Raw genomic sequence first — 7668 nt, forward strand, 5'->3', positions numbered from 1 at the left:
CTGCAACTTTTATGTATGTAAATGAGTGTGTGCATGTGTGCGCTTGCTTTTGTGTATGAGTGCTTCTCTGTCTAGTGTGAGTGTGTGTCTGCTTGTGTGTGTGTTTAATGTGTCTCTGAGTATATGTTCACTGTGTTCTCTGCCGTCACTGTCACTCCAATATCAGATAACACACACACACACACACACACACACACACACACTCACATGCGCGCGTGTGCACACACACACACACACACACACACACACACAAACACACATACACAGGCACACACTCACACACACACACTCGCACACACACACACACACACACACAAACACACATACACAGGCACACACTCACACACACACACTCGCACACACACACACACACACACACACACACACACTCGCACACACACACACACACACACACACACACACACACACACACACACACACACACACACACACACACACACACACACACACACACACACACACACACACACACACACAACACACACACACAGGCACACCCAGAGAAAAAGAGAGAACACACACAGAATACACACAGATAACACAGACACAGAGAGAGAGAGAGAGTGAGAGAGAGAGAGAGAGAGAGAGAGAGAAAGAAAGAGAACACACACAGAACATGCACATACACACATATACACACATGCAAACACACAGATGGGCACACAGAAACGCACCCACACACTATAGTACATCACACACACACTCACTTCTCAGCTCCGGTGGTCTCACAAAATGTACTCAAAGATGTGTGTGTGCATGTGTGTGTGTGTGTGTGTGTAGGTGTGTGTGTGTGTGTGTGTGTGTGTAAGGGTGTATGTGTGCATGCGTGTGGGCGTGTTTGTGCATGTGTTTGTATAATGTTTTATGTACATGTGTGTATGTAGTGGTGCGTGTGTGTGTAGGTATGCGTGTGTGTGTGTGTGTATTTATGTGTTGTGTGTGTGTGTGTGTGTGTTCCTGCATGTTTGTTGCACCCAGAGCAACCATTCTCTTTTAAAACATATTTGGAAACTAGTTGATTAAAGGTTTCTAATGGTGTCACTTATATGTTTCTAGGACAAAAACTAGCAGAGATTGAGATGTTTGGAACAGTTTTTGAAATCCCCAGGGGGGATAATACCACCATCTTCTGGCCGATGGGTATACAGTCCTGAATGTACACATAAATCCATTTATTTTATAGCCCCCCATGGATGAAATTCCACAAAACTTGGCATACTCCCAGAGGGTGTCAGGTTAATCATACACATGAAATTTGGTGCAGTTCATAACATCTCATCTGAAGATAGGGGCAATTAAAGCAATATTACATTGCATTTTCAATTTTTATGATGGGGGGGCAAATCACAAATGACTGGTTATAAGCTAAGTTGATGCAAGCTCTAGAGAACAACATACCATAAACATTTTGTCATCCTCGGTGCCACGGTTCAGGTAGTTATGTAGGAAAAACTGTCATTTTTGGGCTTCGGGCGGGGGCAGCGCGGGGGTGGAGTGACCCCCGGGGACGAAACGAAAATTTTCCATAGAACTCTACTGGGGCTACATGCCCACCAAGTTTCATGCGCTCCGGTGTTACGGTGTCCCGGGAATCGTTGACGAAAAATGACGGGAAAAAAGAAAAAAAAAAAAAAAAAAAAAAAAAAAAACTTTGACAACAACTATATGACCGCTTCGCTAGCTACGCTAGCGGCGGTCATAATGAACTAAAGACTTTAAGGAGAATTTTGGTTGATGACATTTTTTGTAAGAACAGGGCCCTATGTTGTAATCGGTCGGAATTCTCCTGAACATTGTTGACTTTACTGCCCTCCTTTCAGAAACATATTTTAGTTCCATCAACTGACACACTGAGGAAGGCAGAACGCCGAAACGCGTCTGTGTGAATAAATGGTGATTATGCATAGTGCAGCTTTCTTTCTTGTTTTTCAATGATAGTTCCATCAACTTGCAATCAACAAATGTGATTAAGAGAGATCACTGAACAAACCATATACAGTATACCTGTTTTCAGTAAGTTTTAGCAGGGATGGCTGCTATTTTCATGAACATGCACAAACATGTACAAACTATTTGTCTAACTTGACTAAATTGATTTATGTTCAGTTTCCACATAGCAGGAGATGGATATAAGTAAACGTGAGTATGCGTAAATGTAAAATGTTCAATGCTAATGAATGAACCTTTCTTTAAAATCACACTTTTACCGATGGAAAGTGCAACATAGTGAATGTGAACTTTGAAACATTCAAAGGCTCAAAAGATGACCAACAGGATGACAAACAAAGGAAGTTGCTGCATGCTTTGCATAAATACCAGGAAACCATGGGGAGAGAGGGCACCACAGCACACAAAGTGACAGCAGGTGAGTGGGACTTCAACAGACCTGTACTGCACATGACATTAGCCTACTGAAATTCCGTACTTTTTTTACTCATTTGGTAGATCCTTTTAACCCAGTGAAAACCTACGCTAAAGCGTCAGTGTACCAAATCTGGCCAATAAGATCAAGTCCAGGAAGTGAACAATTGGGCAATTGCTCTGTCGCTAGTTTGGAGTGGTCGCATGGTTTTAAACTGGAGTTGGAGTTTAAAACTGTGTTAAACTCCAAACTAGCGACAGAGCAATTGCCCCAGTATGTCTGAGATATCCATGTGATGGTGTTAATAGTTGTTACGAGAGGAGGCACTCTCAGAAGAGGTGGGTCTTAATAAGACATGACATGATGAACAGATACTGTATGTAACATTATAATTGTGTTCAAATAAAGGGTTAACATCAGAGCAAGTTGCTATACAATTCCAGGATTAAGCTCAAATGAGAACAAACACACACACACCATAAGAACAAACACACAATCCTTGTTAGGACACTTGCAGTTAGTAGCACTGTATTTGCACAATGTTATTGTAACCCCACACCTTTCTGACAGTTCCGACCGATGAGGTTGAGGAGCGACAGCGCTACCGTCATCAATGGAAGACTGAGGAACGGCAACGCAGCCTCCAGGAGAGACTCGAGATATGTCTGGCTGCCATTATAGGGCTTGTGTTGGGCTATGCTGCTCATGGTGTCCCAGGTCTCCTCTCTGGATGCTTGACTGGTGTAGCCGTATGGTTCATCATGGGTCTCTTTAGAAACTGGTATGGGCAATGAGTGTGGGTGTGAATACTGAGGCTGAAGCAGAGGTTGAAGCAGAAAAAAACATTTTAAAAAGACAAATTAACTTAGCGAAGAATAAATAAATATAATGATGAATATGTCTGTGTGACTACATACTGTATGCCATGTCCTGTTAGCATCATTGAGAAAGAAATGACTAGACAAACATGAAAAAACTATGTTTCTTGAAGTGCAGCCAGTTGATTTCTCATTCAAATGTGTTTGTAATGTCAAAGTGTGTCATTAGTATATGGGCTCCTTTTCAAATGAGCACGATAAAGCTGAGGGTGGACTTATTGTTTTTTTTATTGCCTTCTGGACTACAGCACCACAATCTGTGTTAATTATTTAACAGAGAAATAAAATAGAAAAACAACAAGGCACCTTTTGAGATCCACGGTGCCATTCCATGTTAAACCTACAGTACTGTACATGTAGGTCTAAATTCAGCCAGGAAATCAGATGGCAACAGGCAAACACATTATTGTACAAGTCATTGTACTGAAAATACTACTGAATGGTAAACACTGACCTTTGTTAATGCTATCTTTAACACGTTCAATGGAATACATTGCCTTCATGTACAACTGCAGTAGTGAAAACAATAACAGACTAGAGAAGCTATAAAGTATGTCAGTCTGTCTCTGGCTAGGAACCTGCAACAATTTCAATTGTGCAAAAGGGCGACTTTGGAATAAGTTATAGTAAAAAAGTTTGTGCACATCCCAGGTCTAGGTGCAGAACAAGGGTAAATCGTTTCGGGTTTCGACCGAGTGGTAGTGAATCTAGAGAAGACCACACGGTCGAAACGTCATTATTCTGTGCTAAAGAAAAGAAAATAAAACTAAAAAGAAGGATTTCAAGTGTGCAAACTCTTTTCCATTTTTTACGACTTTGGAATAAAACATGCACAGTATTAAGTAAGCATGTAACACTGATAAACACATCATCTATGCTGGACTCCATTTTCACACCAAACAAGGACTTTGAAATAAGGCAGTATTCACTCAGCTGAGAAGTTTGAGCCATAACAAATGGTATGGTGGAAATTAAACTCAGGGTGCACATTACACACACACACACACACACACACACACACACACACATGCGCGCGCGCGCGCGGACACACACACACACACACACACACACACGCACACACACACACTAGTTGCATCTAGGGGTCATGTCTTTCTGGACCGCAGAGAATATGGTTGAGAACAGCTGAGATAATTTAATTGTACATTGAAGTGAAGTTTTATCATTAATCTGACACTTGGGCTCCACCAGGTCAGCAACTGCAACTCTCTGTTTGTGGACTAGTTTTAGAAAAAAATTGTAGTTGTAACCTTTTAAATGTATGCACCGCTATCAGCACTGTAAGAAGTTCCTAGAAACTCTGCTGCCAGTTGATTCATGTTTTTTTTTTTTTTTTAATGGGGAAATGTTCTTACAGTGAGGCCTTGTGTTTCACTGATTACAGAAGATGATTGCAGCAACCATGTAACACTTTCCTGGTTTTGTAGACCTCTAAACATGTTTTAATTGGATGATAAAAAAAACAATGACTGTCCAATAACTGAACTAAGCAGAGATCCCTTCTGTGGCACCTTTAGTCATACCACACTGCCTAGTGGTGATCTGCTGAACAGCCTCACTAAGTACAAATGATGATCAGAGCCTGTTTATGGGGAACCGGTTCACTCCCTATGAACTCCGCTGTACTTGCAATATGTTGTAGTTCCACTAGGGGCGATCATGAGTAAGTGCAAAAACAATGGGGGTCTATGGAGCTAGACTGCTAAATATGTCTCTTTCACCTTTCACCAAGATTTAGTTTTTGCAAGCTCAGTATGGATTATAAGTCAAAATTTGAATGAACAAGTACTTATGTCCTTTCGATTTCTTACAGGTTAGCCGATATCATGCTATAACTGTTTGGTTTATGGAGTATAGTTGGAGCATGGTTTATTAATGCTTTAAGTTGTAAGCTTGTACCCAGTACACATTTGTATATCTGTGCTCACATTGTAAAGATATATAAGATTTTCCATTCTGCATATCAATTGCCTGATGAAGCCAAATAAAGATAGATAGCGTCAATTCATTTCAGCTATCAGGGTCAATAATATTAGTACAACCGATAAATAATCCTTATTAATCAACAATAATAGCTCATTTCTATTATTGAAAATAATTATAAAACCCGATCAGATCCCAGACTACATGTCGAGTGATATTATACTCATCATATATTATGCACAAAATCCATTTTTTAAATTTCTACATGTATAAATGTTTCAACAACTGACCCTATGTGTTCCCAGAGAAAAGACCACAATTGTCACCACAAAGTCGCCTGCGATAGGAACTGATTTGACCAGGCTACGTTATTGTAGTAACATAGGGATTGTGGTAATACTAATAGTTTACTATTGTTGGTTTACATGTGACTGTGTTCCTGTTCATGTATTATGTTGGAGAAATTACAATAAACAAAGTAAAACTGCTCAAATATGTTCAACAACCAGTATTTACTGAAAGGTTATTGCCATCCTGTGACATCATAATATGCCAATTAGATGAGTAAATTTACCCCCTTCATAAACTTTAGTTCATTCTCATTTGTAATGTTCAAATTTACAGTAGGACTATCTTTTTCAAGCCATGGCCTTTTGACATTTTTATGCAAAAATCCCAAAATGTGTCTTTTTTTAATAACCCTGGTGGTTAGAGGGTTACAGATGAAAACATCATTGCTAAATCTTTCATTCTTCTGCTTGATACATTCAGATAAGATACCGTGTGTTTGTCTATGCAAGCATGTACTGTATGTATTTACACACAATAACACATAGCAGGTTACCAACAAAATATGTATGAACAATTGAATACATAAATAGTTAAGCTTTCTATTGACTGTGGCGTTGTCTCAACCACTGTGACCTATTTAAACAAATACAGTATGATGTACTGTATGTTGTGCCAATGCATTGTGAGTCTTCTTAACAAACCAGTTACAGCCCCAGCCGTGGCGCGACTGGCTGGGGCACCTGCACCGCACGCCGGCGACCCGGGTTCGATTCCCGCTCCGTGGTCCTTTCCGGATCCCACCCCAACGCTCTCTCCCACTCACTTCCTGTCTCTCTCAACTGTCTTATCATTAAAGGCATAAAAGCCCAAAAAATATATATATAAAAAAAAAAAAACAGTTACACCACTGAACAGATGTATTGTGCATTAGCGACCAACTGACTTCTGCAGAAATGAAACTCAAAATGATTAACCAAGACAAGCCAAGTGTCAAGTGTCAGCAAATAATAATGCACAATACAATATATATAACATATACTGTGACAGTATGTGCCTCTATGTCAGAGGACAATCTGATCAGAAAATAAGTTAATATTGATAAGCATTGTGCTTGCTGTAATAACTTTTATTAACCATTATTTTCAGAATAATAACATAATAAAAGCGGGTCAGCATACAAACAAATATGGCATATGGCTACACAGAGAACAATTTCCGTGCATCATTCTGTGGCTTACTATTAGAGTGGGAATAATTGTGAACAATGTTACATGAAGTCAGTTTGTTCTTGTTTATGCTGGATTCAGTCTAACCACAGTTCCCATCCTACTGTCAATAAAATTAATCAGAATGTATACATATGGCAGCCATTAGTCCCTAGTCATTTTATTATTTTCATTTGTATAAAACATACCTGTGACCTATCCATGCCCTTACATGCCCCTAGTCATTTTGTTCTTTTCATTTGTATAACAAATACCTGTGACCTATTCTTTATCTTAAATGCTCTGACGGCAACAATTTCTGGCATGTAAGGGAAAAGACTCTCACAAACTTGCCGCAAATCAAGAATGTGCACACAATGGCTATAGGCGTGGTGCCGTGATGTGCGATGATATGCTCTCCAGATCCTGCTGTACTAGTATCCTGCCTTCTTGTCTTTCGTTTACAGAGAAAGGAATGAGAGACTCAGGTGTGAGGCCTGTCAAGAGAGGAAATGGTTTTCGGCTCGGACGAAAAAAAAACATGACCGATAACTGGTGCACACTATGCGTGGGTGCCCTGCTTGGCGGAACACGGCAGGGGTGATGTTGCCTGCTTCTCCGGATTGCGACAGTTGGTCGGGCTGCTGTCTTGTCTTCATTTGGTTTTGTTTGATGTTTGATTTATTATTTCGTCCCAGTTACTTTTGGTTTGGTTGTCTTTGTCCGTTGTCTATCTTTTGTGAACAGGCGGAGTGTTAATGAGCAATTCACCATTAATTAATGTAAATTGACTATTTATGCATGACTATCAACTTCATTCACAAATGTTAAAGCACAACCTGTTCGTCACTTTACCTGAGGAGCCGCAGACATTATTAACTAATGGAAATATAATGCTTAGCTAATGAGGACATGCCTATATTTATACAATGTGGATTCTTCGATATTCTCTGAAAATGATCTTTGGAAC

Source organism: Sardina pilchardus, chromosome 1, assembly GCF_963854185.1.
Source record: "Sardina pilchardus chromosome 1, fSarPil1.1, whole genome shotgun sequence".
Lineage (NCBI taxonomy): Eukaryota > Metazoa > Chordata > Actinopteri > Clupeiformes > Clupeidae > Sardina > Sardina pilchardus.